This window comes from Oryctolagus cuniculus, chromosome 11, assembly GCF_051225735.1.
Source record: "Oryctolagus cuniculus isolate XC-2025 breed Fujian yellow rabbit chromosome 11, ASM5122573v1, whole genome shotgun sequence".
Lineage (NCBI taxonomy): Eukaryota > Metazoa > Chordata > Mammalia > Lagomorpha > Leporidae > Oryctolagus > Oryctolagus cuniculus.
This window is the reverse complement of record NC_142877.1, coordinates 20,968,038-20,984,160: the sequence shown is the minus strand read 5'-3', so window position 1 is coordinate 20,984,160 and position 16,123 is coordinate 20,968,038. Positions and strand designations below refer to the sequence as shown.

The following is a 16,123-nucleotide window of genomic DNA, read 5'->3' as shown; positions in this document are numbered from 1 at the left end:
TTTCTTTGCAGCTTTGGATTAAAAAAAAAAAAAAAGAAAAAGAATTGTTACGAGTTTCTCACCTTGTTGTAATTCCCCAGCCTCCCTGATCATTCATGCTTCCATTGGAACAGCTAATAGCTGTGCAGATTTCCAGCGAGGGAAGCTTTGGAGCATTTCAAGGCTACCTAATTACTTACAGAGAAGCTGAAAGGTGGAGTGGAGGCTCTGGCCAGGAGTAAATGTGGGGCAAGGGAAGGGAGAAGCACCAGCAAATCAACAGAACGTGGACACTCAGCGATAAAGCAGGACAAGAGAAGGACGTTACCATTGATTACCTGGCGGTTGTAGCGGACAGCAGCCCATAATGCGGCTCCTTTTTTAAGCAGGTGGTACAGGTTATATTGGATTGTGCTAACTCATTCATCTGGTGTCCCTGGAAAATGTGGTGTTGCTCATAAACAGAGTTCCCAGATAACCGAAGCCTTTAAGGAGGGCAAGGGTTGCTAGGACAAGAAAGAACCTAGAGGTGATTTCTTCTTACCTGCTCTTTTTTTCTGACGGGGAAGAGAAATTGGAATTAAAAGAAGGTGTGGTAGGAATTTTGATACCGAACCCAGGGAAGGAAGGGAACTTGCCTCAGGATCCCAGCAAATTGGTGACAAAAAGGGGGTGAGAGCAGTGCATTGTCCATGGTCCTGCCTCCTCTTCACGTGCAAGCCTTCTGCTTTTCATCGTTTTGTGTGGAGATACTTCTGAAACCTACGCTTGTTTGCCTTTCTCAGTAGGTCAGACCAGGTCTGAGAGGATCCTCATCCTGCGTATGTGTTAATTGCGCCTGGATTTGCTTTTACTCCTGCACCACAGAATGTTGGGATATTGAGTTGTTACGCCCCAGTTTTATAGTTTTTCATGCCTCTCTGCGGTGTCAGCAGCTGTTACTCCTTAGTGTTATTGTTTGATAGAATTATATCTAACGCCTGAACCTTTGTTTTTATTTCTGCCTTTCTAAAATGGTATCATGAAGAGTTGAGGTTGTTGGATAAATAAAGTGTTCGTATTCTTGGTCATCTGTGGATGAACTGTAAAACTTGAGTGCTCTTCTAGATGCCGAAGCCCGTAAGACAAGAGAAGAAGGCGCAAGAGCATGACTTGTCTGGATGCTGAGTAGCATCTCTTCCCCCATCCCCGCCGTCTTGGGGCTGGAGAACACCAGAGCACTGCTGCCTCCAGTCTTGAGTATTTCAGGAGAAACCAGCACTCAGAAAGAGGGGCTTACCCTGGCCTTTCGTGGAGTGTCTTTTCCTTCTGGTTGCTTATCTTTCTGGACGGGAGCCATTTTCCTGTCTGCTTTGATTCTGTTCATTGGCCAACCTTACATCCAAATTCACACACCCAGCAGCCCATGAAATCTAGATTGTTGCAATCACCTGAGAGCCTGTATGCTTGATCTGTTTATGACTGTGCCCAGTTCCTATCTTGTGCTTGATTTCTTGGCTTTCTCTCTCTCTCATACTATCTTCTTTCCCTGCTTCCTCCCAACACACACCAGTTTTGGACTTGTGTATCTGTGCTCTCTGGCTTCTGACTGCTGACCTGCCATTATGAAGGACCCTGGATAGCTCGGACTGAAGCAGCCTTACCTAGTGTACCTCCTATGGTGCAGCCTGCCCTCGCTGGACCATCCAGAGCCAACCTTTGCCCCAGCCCACTGGTGTCCCTGATCCTTTTGTGAAAGGGCAGCTTGGAAAATCCTACCCGAGAGGCTTGCAGAATTTCCAGTTTTGTAACTTCGCTAGTCTCCCTTTGCTGTTGGCTCCTAGTCGTTCACAGGGGTTGACAGAGAACTAGTTTGTAGTTTACCATTGTTCCTAGGGCTTTGTGACATGTGCTCACAAGTCAGGCAGGCTGTGAGCCAGTTCTGACTTCTGAGAGTTAGTAAATTTCATTTGGATTAGTGATCCACATTGAACCTGTCATTCTTTAACCCTTCTGCACATACTTATTAAATGCCTGGTAAATGTAAGGCCTCATACTAGATCCTGGGACCAGAGCAATGCAGGAAGTCAGCCACAGTCCCCACCCTAAGGGAACTTACAGCAAGGGAGGCAAGACAGACAACATACAAGAAAACTGGGTGCAAATAATAAGTGCACCTAAACAATATCATCTCAAGTAGGGAATGAAGGGAAACATGGGCCATAGTAGTAAGAGTGATGGAGGAGCCGTGGTTATTTACTTCAGACGTTTCTAGAAGGCCTCTGGGAGGAGGTGACATTTGGGCTGAGATCTGAATAATGAGAAAAATCCAGTCACTTGAAGAGCTGTGGGAATAACAGCGTAGGCGGAGGTAGAAAACCCACATGGGAGCCCTGCGGTGGGACCGAACTTACCCTGCTGGAGTCAGGAAGCTTGGAGCTCTGTGGAGGAGAGGTGGTTGAGATGAGGACAGAGCGATCCGCTGGGAGATGAGGGTGTGAGGAGGACCTTAACGTATTTCCAGTCTAGGAAGCCATGAGGGTTTAAGCTGTGGGGTGACCGGAAGGGAGGTGGACACTGGGAGCAGTCCGGCTGGCTCCTCTGTCGAGTGGGATTCACCTGCAGAGAGCTATGGCGGAAACCGTGCTCTTCCCGGGATGATTGCCTTCCCGCCTCGCTTGTTTTCAGACTCTCCCAGTTCTAAACATTTAATCTGTGTCCTGGCTTAGTCAAGAAGCAGCTCTCTCCTAGCGCCAGGCTTGGCTCGGAAGCTACGGGCACCGTGCCTCGTGTTGAGCACCCTGGCCTGGCAAGAATGAAGAAAACAGGGCCCTGGGGGACCCCAGGACAATGCAAGTGACCTCCAGCGCCTGCGAACCTGGAGGGAGCTTTGGAACCTGTCAGCTTGATGCGCTTCTGCAAAACAGCTGCAGATGGTCTGGGCTGGTGATTGCATCTCACTGCTGATTTGCCCAGGTCTGCTGTGGCCGTCCTCTGCGTGTCTGGTTTTCTATTACAGTGGGTAATTAAGGGGGCACAGCCATCTCTGGCTGCTTCCAGGACATCTTTCACAATTGGCTTAGGGGCAGAAGTCCCTGCCAATTGTGTAAGTGTTAGCGGGCGCTGTGAATGGCTACCTTTTGCTTCAAAAATTAAAAAAAAAAAAAAAAAAAGGCAAACTTAAAAAGAGCTGCCTCTCACGCCGGGGAGTAATTGCCTGCCTGTGCTGTGTCTGCTGGCTCTCTGGTGAGTTGTGCCATCAGACTTGTCAGTTGGTCGGCAGGGTCCTTTTCTCCTGAGTTAGCACACGGAGATCCGAGTGGGCAGAGGGAACACAAATTAGCTGTGATGCAAACCCATCTGCAGAGGAGCAGATTGCTTCCTTGCAGAGGTGCCGTCGGCGGGCAGCACCCCTCACTCCCCATGCAGCTCCCGCTGCTGCTGACAGCGCTTTTCAGCAAATGCAAAGACCTGCTTACGCACCACCTGAGCCGGCCACGTCTCCCAGCTTCAGAGTGTCACAGGGCTCGGCTGCTCAGCCTGCCCTGGAGATTGTCTCCCCGGCTTCCCCGGGCCCCTTGCACCTCACTCAACATAATGAACTTGGGGAGACAAGGATTCTGATTCTTCTTCCTCTCCCCCGCCCCCCTTGCTGAAGAGTTCTTCTATCCACATAGACCCACAGAACTTACAAGGGCATGGAGGGCCCAGTGGGGGAAAAGAGATGGCATCTGCCTCTAGCTGGCATGACTTGTGCCATGGTCACGTGGGGATTCCATAATGAAGACTGCAAATCACTTCCCGTCCTTCTGAGCCTTTCCCGTAATTAGAAGATTAAACATTTTGTTTAAATTAGTAATTCCCCTCCCCCCTCCTCCGCGTGCTTGAAGCCACCATCAGAGCAGTGTGGAGACTAGTCAGCTGTCTGTCGTCAGGACGGAGCCTGGTTGGCTGTCTGCTCTCGGGCTCCCCGTTCGAGTTGTGCCTGTCAGCAACAGGCAGAGGAAGTCTGACTTCAGAAAGAGCAGTTTTTAGCCATGGCTCCCTTTGTGAGAGGCAGAGGCACTTTGCTGCTAACCCAGTTTAGTGCTGGTTGTTTTGCTCAGGGGCTGACCTTGAGCCTCACGGGGTGGTGTTGGAAGGCGAGTGTACAGCCAGGAGTGCAGTGTGGCTTGCATTGCTGGCACATTCGCCCTTGAGTTGCCAGCTTGTCTCTGTGTTCGTGGGAAAAGAGGGTCTCGGACAGGGCCAGGGTGCTCCTCACTTGAGGTGAGAAGCAGGTCACTGAGGGGCACGGAATGGTTCACACTTTTAATGAAATAGAGTCCATGTGAGCTCCTCCCTGTGCCAAGGGCTGGGGACTACCAGGTGCGAAGCCCCCGAGAGCCAGGCCTTAGAGCCTTTCTCTAGTCTGGCAGAAACCCCACTCCAGAACCTCTTGTTCATGCCAGTCCATCCTCACTCCCGTTCTGCAGATGGGGAAGAGACGCCCAGGGGGTGTCGGGGCTTGGCCAAAGACAGCAGGGAGGGGATGTAGCATCTTCCTCCGGGAAGGGGCTCCAGTGGCTGAAGCAGCCAAGGAAGGGAAGACCCTAGGGAGAGGACGCAGGGGCGTGCTGCCCCCACTGGCGGGCTTCGGTTGGCTGTCAGCTTCCCCCCTGCACTTCCCCCCCACCGGAGTGCCTTGGTTGCAAGCCTTTTTCCTCACTGGGCTGTGTGTTCCTCAGGGGCAGTGACCGGATCAGTGCCCGCTCTCACCCGAAGGAAGGAAGGGTGCGGACTGAATGAAGGAAGCAGTGGGTCAGTGATTGGCTGATTGAAGGCGGTCTCTTCTAGGTCTCTCTATATTCAGGTTACTGCCTCCCCGAGGCATCTTTTTTCTTGCCTCTTCTTTCTTTTTCTTTGTTTTTAAACATTTATTTATTTATTTGAAAGACAGAGTTACAGAGAGGCAGAGGGAGAGAGTTATTCCATCTGCTGATTCACTCCCCAAATGGCTGCAATGGCTGGTGCTGGGCTAATCTGAAGCCAGGAGCCAGGAGCTTCTTCTGGGTCTCTCATGCAGGTGCAGGGGCCCAAGGTCCCTGGCCATCTTCCACTGCTTTCCCAGGCCATAGCAGAGAGCTGGATTGGACGTGGAGCAGCCGAGGCTTGAACCGGCACCTATGGGGGATGTTGGCACTGCAGGTGGCAGCCTCACCTGCTATGCCACAGCGCTGGGTCCATACCGTCTTTCTTGGTGTGGAGTACATTCAGCTGTGTTTGTGAATGAAGGTGGCCCTAGTCAGAGGGGACTCTGGGTTGGCTGACAGTTGCCTTAAGTAACAGTGGCTGAGCTTCATAGAAAGCCTGGTTCGATCACTGTAGTAAGCTAGGGGTTGATTGGCATTTCCTTTAAAGACCATGGCTGTCTCCGACTCTAAAGCAAGAAAGTGCTTGATTCACTTATTTGCCAAAGATCTCTGCAAGTCAGCTGTGGGCCATATTGCTGTTTTCTCTTCACTCAGCATTATAGGCCAAAACAAGAGCTCACCCAGAACAAGCAGATTTGGCTTTATTTGTGTTGGTTGGATCTGGCATATTCATTTCAGTTTGATGTTTTCTTTCTCTTTTAACATTTGCTGAGTACTTTTCTGGGTTAGGCACTTCCACATAGTATCCCACAACACTGTAGGGCTTTCTCTATAGGTGAACCTAAGGCAGAAATGGGTGATGTGTTCAAGGTCGCACACTGGTGACAACAAACACAGGGTTGTTTTTTTTTTTTTTTAAAGATTTATTTATTTATTTGAAAGAACCACGCGAGGCGCGGGGGTGGGGGTCCTTCCTTCCATCCCCTGGTTCACTCCCCAACTGGCCACAGTGGTTGGAGCTGAGCCAGTCAGGGGCCAGGAGCCTTCCCTGGGTCTCTAACGCGCGGGTTCAGGGGCCCAAGAACTTGGGCCATCTTCCATTGCTTTCCTCAGCTACAGCAGAGAGCTGGATTGGAAGTGGAGCAGCTGGGACTTGAACCGGTGGCCACATGGGACTCTGGCACTGCAGGCGGTGGCCCTACCCGCTATGCCACAGCACCAGTCCCAAACACAGGTGTCTTGATTGCCAAAATCCATTCCCTTCTCTGCACCATGCCTCCCTGATTAGTGTGGCATCTATAGCATCCATTTCCTATAGGTTTTATGCTTTGCACATGGCTAGGACACATGAATTTCTAAACTAGAAAGTTCTAGAGCTCACAGTTCGCTTGCATTTAAGGAGCCTCAGGAAATGTATCTGTAGCAAGCACAGCAATCAGTTAAGGCTGGACGAATCCCCAATCACATGTTGGGAGTGTGCTGTTCTGGACAGTGCCAGAGCTTTCGGCTCAGGCTCATTTCAGGGTCTGAATCTTGTCGCCACCATTTTCTAGCTCTTGACCTTGGGCAAGTCACTCTGCCCACCACCTGTGCCTGTGCCTTCTCACTTGTGGAAGTGGGGAGTGGTGTCACTGGCTTGGAAGCATTATGAGACAGTTGGAAGGGTGAGGAACTTTTAGGCTCCTGGTATGGAGTAGGCATCCGGTGCATGGTAACTGTTACATGATGTGGGGAATCGCTTAGGGAGCTGCAGGAGATCTGTGTGACTTTTTTTTTTTTTTTTAACCCCACCCTTCTGTGACCTCAGTGCCTCTTACGTTCTTTGTGAGATTTCTGTCTGGCTTTGCCTTTTGAGGTCCATCCTGGCTCACTTGGGCAGCTTTGCTTAAACGAGGTGGCTGCCACCCCTTGAGTACACGATGTTTCAGGCCCTGCATCTCTCTGTGCTCTTTTGTGTTTACTGGAATTCTCAGGTTTCCAAGTAATTTCAGTCTGAGACAAGTGAATAGAATTGATGTCAGGCTGCTTTAACACAGGTGTTATGAACGAGATTAAGAGGTTGTTGAGAAGGTATCAGCGGCACTCTGGGGCTGCCTTCCTGAAGTCTCTCTAAATTGACAGCTAATGGGTAGTTTGCCTTGATGGCTCTCTTAGAGTTGGTTGTAGCAGACCAGAGATTCACCCACCGATGAAACTTGCTTATGAAAATTTGCTTTTCTTTATCAGGAAGTGGAGCCGTAGTAACACATAATGCTGTCTGTATCATGCTGAAAACAAGTGCTTTTGCACTGTTGAAACACCTTTTTTTTTAAAGTCTTATTTTATTTATTTGAAAGGCAGAGTGACAGAGAAAGAGGGAGAGCCACTTTAGTGGTTTGCTAGCTTTAGTGGTTTGTAAAGCTTCTAGAAATAGCAAAAGCTTTGAGTTGAGGAGAGAGAAATCTATCTGCTTGTTCACTCCCCAATGGCTACAGTGGCTAGGTCTGGTCAGGGGCCCAAGCATTTGGACCATCCTCCACTGCCTTCCCAGGTGCATTAGCAGGGAGCTGGGTTAGAAGTAGAGCACAAATACACTTTCAGCAAGTGTTCTGTTATGGGATGCTGGTAACAAAGGCTGGGGTTTAACCCTGGCACCACAACAATAACCCTAGACAACTTGTTTAAAGACAGTCAGTTCATAAGGGCTTTTTTTTTTTTTTTCTTTTTTGGGTACCTTAAGTCTGCCAGTCTTCAAAGAAAATGTTAAATGTGGAGGAGATGGTTCCAAACAATTATTTTCTATTTATTTTTACAGATTTATTTGTTTGTTTGAAAGGCAGAGTGATGGAGGTTGAGATTGAGATGGGTGGCTGGAGAGAGATTTTTTTTCACCCCCTGGTTCACTCTCCCAATGCCTGAAGCAGCTAGGGCCAGGCCAGGTTAAAGCCAAGAGCCAGGAACTCCATTTGGGTCTTCTACTTGGGTGACAGGGACTCAAGTACTTGAACCAACATCTGCTGCCTCCCAGGATATGCATTATCACAAAGGTGGCTTGGAAGTGGAGTGGCCAGGACTCAAAGCAGCCACTCCAGTATGGGATTTGGGTGTCCCAAGCAGCAACTTAGTCTGCCATGCCACAACACCCACGCCTCTATTATTTATTTATTTTTGTGTAAAGGACACTTATTTTTTAGTCTTATCCTTGCAGAGTTTCTTCCTACCCAGCAAAGAAGAATGCATTTTCCTATTTGGTCTGCTAGATGCCTTTGCTGGGAAATTGAGTTTCTTAAAATGTTCTTGACCTGAGCAGGTGTTAGTTTAAAATCACTTTGAAATCAACCTTATAGCCTCCCTGAGAGGGAGTGTGGTGATGGGGACAGCACTTATAGGAGGAATTTATAGGTGGCCAACAGGCCCCTACTCAGACTTCCAGAGAATTCTATCTGATTATATTCCACACGGCCAGCTCATCAGGATTCTCTGTTGGAGAAAATACTGCTGCCACTGAACTGTCTCATCTAAGAATAACTCATTCTCCTTTCTTGTCTTTATTGGGAATGGGGATATTTTGCTAACTTTAGTGGTTTGTAAAGCTTCCAGAAATAGTAAAAGCTTTGAGTTGAGGAAAATAAAGTGCATCTTAGACAAAAGCAGACATGAAAACATCTCTTTTCATTGTCTTTGATGGACTCATCAACAGGCAGGTATGTATTGAGATTGTAACAGTAGGTACTTCATTCAACCAAGGCCGGGGGTGGGGGGAGGAGAGCGCCAGCGAGACAGAGAGGAGTACATTACCACCCAGGTGCTGGGAAGTGTTATGTAATCATGCTGAGTTTTCAAACACCAAATATTGCTCAAAATGTTGAAAAGTATTCTTCTAAACGAGATTCTCAGGGCAGAGTTCCATGAGAGTTCTATCTTCCTTGAAGAAAGAGTGGCAGCTATTGGGTAACTGAGTTATGGGTAAGTTCTCAGCTTTACAAGACAGAATAGTAATAGGTAAGGTCCTAGGCTTTGGAGAACCCTTAAGGGAGGAGAGAGCAAGTGTTTGTGAAGGAATTAAGTGCTTCATTTCTCACTCCTGATCCGGTTTCCACTCATGCATCCCTGGATCATTCTTTCCTCCTTTCCTATTTTCTCAGAACATTTTAATTGTCTCTTCCCCCCCCCCCCCATCTGTGGTATATACACTTCCTCCCAATACCCTCTCTGTTTGAAAGATAAATGGAGTTTTGGGTCTTGGCAGTGACCTCAGAGGCAACTTATAGAAAAAGTAATTAAAGATTTCCTTGCCCAACTTCAGTCTTAATGAAATTGTCCATTGCTAGAGGCAATGTTCTGCTGGCTGCACACCTGTCGGTGTACTTGCGTGTGCCATGGAACTTGCAGAACCACTGTACAGGTCTGCTGCTTGCCAAGTGCCTCTGCCACTTCCTTGCCTTAGATACTTAAATTGTATTCGGACTTGGTGTCTTCCTAAGTAGTAAGTGTATTTATCGTATGTGAGTGTTGATTTAAAACTGTAAATAATTTAAAATAGCTCCCCCATATACTAAATTTTTTTTTTTAAGAAAAGCACATTATTTTCTCCCCATCTGCACACAAGGGCACCCAGCAACTGGTGGGAGAAGGTGCCATTGTTTTTTTAATTTAAAAATTTTATTTATTTATTTGAGAGGCAGAGATACAATCAGAGAGAAGGAGAGACAGAGAGAGAGGTCTTCCATTTGCTGGTTCACTCCCCAAAAGGCTGCAACGTCCAGAGCTAAGCCAATCCAAAGCCAGGAGCCAGGAACTTCTTCCAGGTCTCCCACGCTGGTGCAGGGGTCCAAGCACTTGGGTCATCTTCCACTGCTTTCCCCATAAGCGGAGAGCTCAATCAGAAGAGGAACAGCTGGGACATGAACTGGCACCCATATGGTGCTGCAGATGGAGGCTTAGCCTACTACACCACCATGCTGGCTCCTAATTTTTATTTGATTAAACAAATTTTATTTGATTAAGTTCAGACTTAACTGGTGTAAATTGTGGGTGACTGGACCTTAGTGTGAGTTCTCCAGATAATCTAGGGGAGGGAGTTCTTATTGAAATCTTATAAAGATGCTAAGCTCTTCTGGGTAGCAAAATTCCAACAGGTAAAGGCACCTGCAGAAAGCTCACCTGGCTAAAGGCATGGGCAGGAAAGCATCAGAAGGGAATTTCATGTTGGCTGCAAGATGGTGGCATCAGGGAAGGTGGTAGAATGTATGCCACTAAGGTGATAGTTTGTGAAGTTGGACACAGAAAGGGGTCTGGGGGCCGTGTCTACTGCTCCTGCAAAGTTGGAGGTAGCTTTTCAGGCCTGGTTCCTTGACTTCAGGCTCAAGTCTTCTCACTTCTTTGAGCCTTTGCTTACATTCTGTTAATTACAGAGCTGGACTAATATTCTTTGAGTTTTACCATGCTTACTTGCTGAATATTACTCGTTGGCACTGTTAGAAAGTGTACTGGTTCACTTCCCAAATGCCTGTAACGGCTAGGACTGGGCCAGGCCAAATCCAGGAGCCAGGAATTCGATCCAAGTCTCCCACATGCGTGGCAAGGATGCAAGTACTTGAGTGAGCCATCACCTGTTGCCTCCCAGGAAGCTGGAATTGGGAGCAGAGTAGGCTTTGAACCCAGGCACTCCAATATGGGGTGTGGGCAGCCCGACCCAACTTAACTGCTAGGTCAAATACCCGCCTCTTTTAAAGTGTGTCTAACTCAGTGCTATGGTACTGTGGCTGAGTTGGATTCTAAGTGTCTTTACTTACAAAATAAATTTAAAGCTGGCTATCCTGTTGACTCATTGAATTTGAGATGTACAAAACCTGCAGCTATTTTCTGAATGAACTGTTTTTGACCCACACATGGTTCCCCAGGAAGGTACATTATCCATTTGCTGTTTTGAATTTGAGCAGTTGACTCTATCCTCAGTTCTACCAGCTCCACCTATGTGTCTACCATTTGTCCACATCTCTCCAACTGTGCACTGGAATAACTTTGTGAGAAGTCTTGCTAATTTTAGGTACCCAGGCCAGCACCACAGGTCACTTGGCTAATCCTCCGCCTGCGGCGCCGGCACCCCGGGTTCTAGTCCTGGTTGGGGCGCCGGATTCTGTCCCCGTTGCTCCTCTTCCAGTCCAGCTCTCTGCTGTGGCCCGGGAAGGCAGTGGAGGATGGCCCAAGTGTTTGGGCCCTGCACCTGCAAGGGAGACCAGGAGGAAGCACCTGGCTCCTGGTTTTGGATTGACACAGCGCTGGCCGTAGTGGTCATTTGGGGGTGAACCAACGGAAAGGAAGACCTTTCTCTCTGTCTCTCTCTCTCACTGTCTACTCTGCCTGTCCAAAAAAAAAAAAAACAACAACAACAACAACAACAAAAAACACCACTTTGGTACCCAATTGCATGTTGTAAGCCCTCAACCTTACTTGGAAATACCAAGGTTAAAGGACCACAACCAGCTGGGCGTGACTTGCTCTGCATGATCCCCTTCTACTTCCTTCCCTTTGTTCCCCGTGTGTGTGCGTAACCATTCTATTTAGCCAGATTTTTCAGATTATTTTAAGAAATAAAATATTGTAACTGCAGCTGAAGTCTCCAGTGTTCCCTACCCTAATCCCATTTTGTTGTGCATTCCTCCTTGATCTGTTTTCTTCTTATTCTCCTTGGAAACAATCACCATCCTAAATTTGGTGATTTATTATTTCCACAATTTTTTTTTACTGTTGCTGCTTATGCAAATACTTTCCAATGAATATTCTTTAAATATCCCCTGTGTATATGTGTGAGAACGCCTCTACTTTATATATACCTAGGCGTAAAGCTGCTGGGATCATTGTAGGATATATGCACCTTCAATTAGCTCTTGTTACAATAGTTATAATAGCTCCTATTTCTCTAATCCTCATTTACACTTTGTGTTGCCAGATTTTAATTTTTTCATTTTGTGTTCATCTACCAATACTTGATAGTTTTAATGTGCATTTCCCTGATTTCTAATGAGGTTGGGCCACTGTACGTTTTTGGGCTACTCACTGTTCTTTTGTGATCATCTGCCTGTACTCTTTTGTCTCATCTTGTTTCACCCTGCCATCCCTTATCTTACTAAAAGTCGTTTGAGGTAGCAGAGCAAGGGCAGAGCATTTTTATGTGGATGTAGCACTGGTAAGTCAGATGACTTTTTCAAGGTCATGTGACTCTTCAGTGATTCACTCAAACCCAGGCTGTTCTGATGATTGGTCTGCTGCTGTTTGCATTTTAGCATATTACTTCTTTTTCAATCAGTGCTATTCTGTTGTTATTACTGTTGGATTGATGTTTCATATTCCCTTCAGCACCTAATAGAGTGATGTTGAGGTTCTATTAGCCCAGTAAATACTTCCAGAATGAATGAATGAATGATGATAGTTCTGGTGAACCTGACAAAACATATTCATAGTAAGTCTGCTAAAATGGAGGTGGTTTACCTTCCAATGATTTTTACAAGTATCTTTGCCTGCGTTAGTTTTGACAAATAATGAAACTGCATCAACATTGAGCTCTCTGGTACAGTTGCAGAATTAATCAGAGAGGATGTCAAAGTAAATCATGGACATTAAAGTATAGTTTGTGCTTCAGAAAAGGAAATCTAAACACCGTTTGGAGGTGAGATGAATACATACTCAAGTGTTAACAAGGAATAAGATTTTTTTGGGGGTAGGAAAAATTGATTAAAGAGAGTCTTCATGACTAGTGATTTAAATCGTAAATCACATCTGTCTTACCTGTCAGCCAATCAGATTACTGATTTTAAGTGAGACTATTAGAAACTTTGACTTTTGATGCATTGATATTTTTTCTTATTGTGGACATTGATTAAAAACCGCATTCTCCAGTCATTATTGGGGTCTCAGTTCCTGTAATTTTTTTTAAACTGAGAATAGATGGTGGTTCTGTTTTATGTTTTGCAATGACTTTGCTTTGGGATTTGAGTTCTTAGTACCTGGTTTTTCCTTCAGAAAAAAGATAGTAGGTTGCCATGATTCATTGATATTTTTTGTTTTGAAGCTTTAAGACTTATACATTTGCAAAGGCATGATTTGTATGTATATAAATAAATGAATATCTGGGGTTTTTACTCATATTTTCTTAAATTATGATGATTTATATTTGTGTAGGCCTTTCTGGTTGACATTGGGTCCCTTGGGAAGCTGTTGTGTTTGGTCATCAACAACAGCCCTTTGAGGTGGGTGGAAATTTCTGGCTCTGATGACTTTAGTTTCTAATTATGAACTTGGGCTGATGGCGGTTGCAGCATTAGAGAGTATGAGCATTTTCAGTTGTGCCTTAAGCAAATTTGCAAGGGAGCCCTGATGTTAACTTTGGCAGGTTTCATGCCTGCAAATATTGATTGAGCCAGAAGTCCTAGTTGTAAAATGTCACCAGTGAATATGCAGCCAGGAAAGGCAGGGGAAAACTCATTACTGCAGCTCATCTGTAACTTCTGGGTCAAGTTACTCACTACCATCTGGTAAAAATGAATGTTTGAAAACTCCCTTTTATTCTGACAAAAGGTAATCAAGAGAGGTTAATGGCAGATGATTTCTGAGCATTTCAGATTGGTTAGGCCAATCCATCCACAAGCATGGTTTTGTGACAGTCCATATTGTCTAATGATCTCCAGAGGTATTAGAAAGCTTTGCAATGGTGAAATCCCGAAATAATGGGAGGAATTTAATTATGTGTATTTTGTGCTGCTGCCTACCCACCTTCCCAGTGAAAATGTTTATTCTGGAAAAAGGCAGTGGGAAAGGAAGAAATAAATAGGTCTGCTGTCTTGAAAGAATTTGGTGTCTTTGAAATGTGCAAGCAAGACTAGACCTGTTTTATTTTTATTTTTCTTAAAGATTTATTTATTTGTCAGGCAGAGTGATAGAGGAAGAGAGCGACAGAGAGACAGAGGAAAGGAAGGAGAAAGAAGAGAGAGTGAGCGATCTTCCATCCAGTGATTTACTCCCCAAATGGCTACAGTGCTCGGTGCTGGTCCAGGCAGAATCCAGGAGACTTGAAATCCATCTAGTCTCCTGAATGGGTGGCAGGGGCCCGGGCACTTGCCCATCATCCACTGCCTTCCCAGGCACATGAGTAGGAAGCTGGATTTGAAGGGGAGCTTGAACCAGTGCATCTGATGTGGGATGCTGGCATCGCTAGTGGAGCTTAAGCTGCTGTGCCACAGTGCCAACCCTGCACCTGTGCTGGTTTTAAGGAGGATTAGGGACCAGAAAGGAAACTTCTAAGAAAAAGTGTTTCTCCTCAGTTGCATAAATTCTTGGACGTGGTGACGCAAAGAGGGAGGAAGTGCAGTTTAGGGAGAGGGTAAGTTTCTGGTGGTCGTAGGAAATTCTCAGCCTCTGCCTGGCCAGAGATGTTTTAAAAGGGGGTTCCTATAAATGATTGCATTAGACCAGGGATGCTCCAAATCTGACTGCCTCTCGTGCCTTGGAATTACTGCAAGGGGTTGTGAATCCAGATGTATACACGCATTTCCTGCAGAATGAACACATAATTCTCTCTCTCCTGTGAATGTAGACATTAAAAACGAATTTAGCAAGAAGTGGTACAGAGTAGATTGTTGTCATTGCGTCTTTCCTCAATCTCTAGAGGGCACTAAAAAGTACAGCTGACTTGGGTAGGTAAATTTACCCACTTGTCAGGTAAATTAAAAGGGACCATATTTAAAAACCTAACTACTAATGGTCAAGGCCCTTCCCAACCATGAGTGTTTTTATTTTGAATCAAGTATGTCAGAGAGAGAGGGAACTTTGTGTATTTTTTTCCTATGGGCCAAACTGTGTTCTGCACATTGACAGCATGGGCCTTTGTGTGCATGCATACATACAGATGTCTCTGTCAAAACAAGTATTGTGCCCAGTTCACAGACTGAAAAAGTCCAAAACTAGAAAGGGTAAGTTATTTTCCAGAGCTAAGAAGTATAGTGAAAAAAAAAAAAATAAAATAAATTAAAAAAAAATAAAGTATAGTGGCCAGGACGTGAATTTAGGAAAATCTGGCTTAAAAACTCATTGTCCACATAGCCTGTCGCCAGTTGCAATCAGGTTAGGGATCACTAGCTGTAGCCGTAATGGATTAGAAGCCTTTCCTGTTGATAGCTCCTAGTTAGAACTCTCCTATCTAAAACAGGAACTGGTCTGTGTTCTTATATTTTAAATGGAACTTTGTTTACTGGCGATTGCTTCAACATCCTCTTATTTACTTTCCAAGCAGTCCTGAGTGAGTTTAGAGAAGGAACAAGCATCGTATTGGGAATGAGAAGTCTTATATTCTTGCTCACTGCAGACACTTTGCTTAAACCTACTGGGCTCAGCTTTCCCTCTTCCATGGAGGGAGAAACCAGGCTATCTTTTTCCCACTCAGCTTTCTGAGTCTTTGCTATTGTTTGCTGTTTAGGAAACAGGACTTCATGGCCCACTTGGAAGATCCTGTTTAGAAGTGTCTAAGCTCCATAGTTCTAGGTGAAACAAGGCTCCTTTGACTTTTCCCACTTTCTAGAATTGAACATCGTTTTTCTAATTTTAATGTGAAAGTTTCTTTTCTGAATGATCTCCTTCCTTAGCTTGGTAGCTTGGATTGATGAGCCATACTTAGGCATACACACATTTCTACTGTTATTCCTGATACAAATGTGCTCTTCATGTTAATAATTGCTTTATGTGTTTTCATAATTTATCATAGTGATACCATTATTGCTTATTATAGGAGTTCCCTCCCCCCCCCCCCACTTCTAAGTCTAATTGAGGTCGAGACAGACCATAAATGCGATAATATAGATTGCATGCTCAGAGGAAATGGAGTTGGTTTCATAGTGGAGTTTTAATTTAGGATTCGTTCTGGTGATGTAGCCTCCTCCTATGGTACATTACTTTGAGCCCAATATAACTGCGTGTTCCCACAGCCCCTCATTATAGCTACAGCTTCTCACTGCTTTTTAATTAAAAAAAAAAAAAAAGAGAGAGAGGGAGGGAAAAATGAAACCTAAAGCTTAGGTTGGATATTGTCTGGGTATGCAGGGAGTATCCTAGGCAGATGCTTATTTAATTTTTTAACCCTTTCCAAGCTTTCATATAGTTGTGTTGATTTCTATTTCAGAGGGATCCATGGAGACACACACTTGCACACAGTAGGCTTCAGGCGTCCTGTGCATTGTCTTGAAGCCCATTGTGAGGTGTGAGTAGGTGAAACTGTTCCATTGGCCTAGAAAGGCCACCAGCTGTGTGGTTGGATGGTGGCAAAAGCTTGGTGAGCACTCATC

General features: G+C 45.6%; 1 protein-coding gene and 1 long non-coding RNA gene across 2 annotated transcripts in view; one reads left to right on the top strand and one right to left on the bottom strand.

Annotated features, from left to right (window-relative positions):
- The window catches only part of CTNNBL1 (catenin beta like 1), a 170,483-nt gene that overhangs the window by 17,911 nt on the left and 136,449 nt on the right, over positions 1-16,123 (top strand). The window lies entirely within an intron of this gene.
- On the bottom strand, positions 2,188-2,915 carry LOC138844306 (uncharacterized). Its single transcript, XR_011379916.2, has 2 exons — positions 2,373-2,915; positions 2,188-2,269 (listed from the first exon to the last, which is right to left on the bottom strand). It is a non-coding gene; the product is annotated as an uncharacterized LOC138844306 (long non-coding RNA).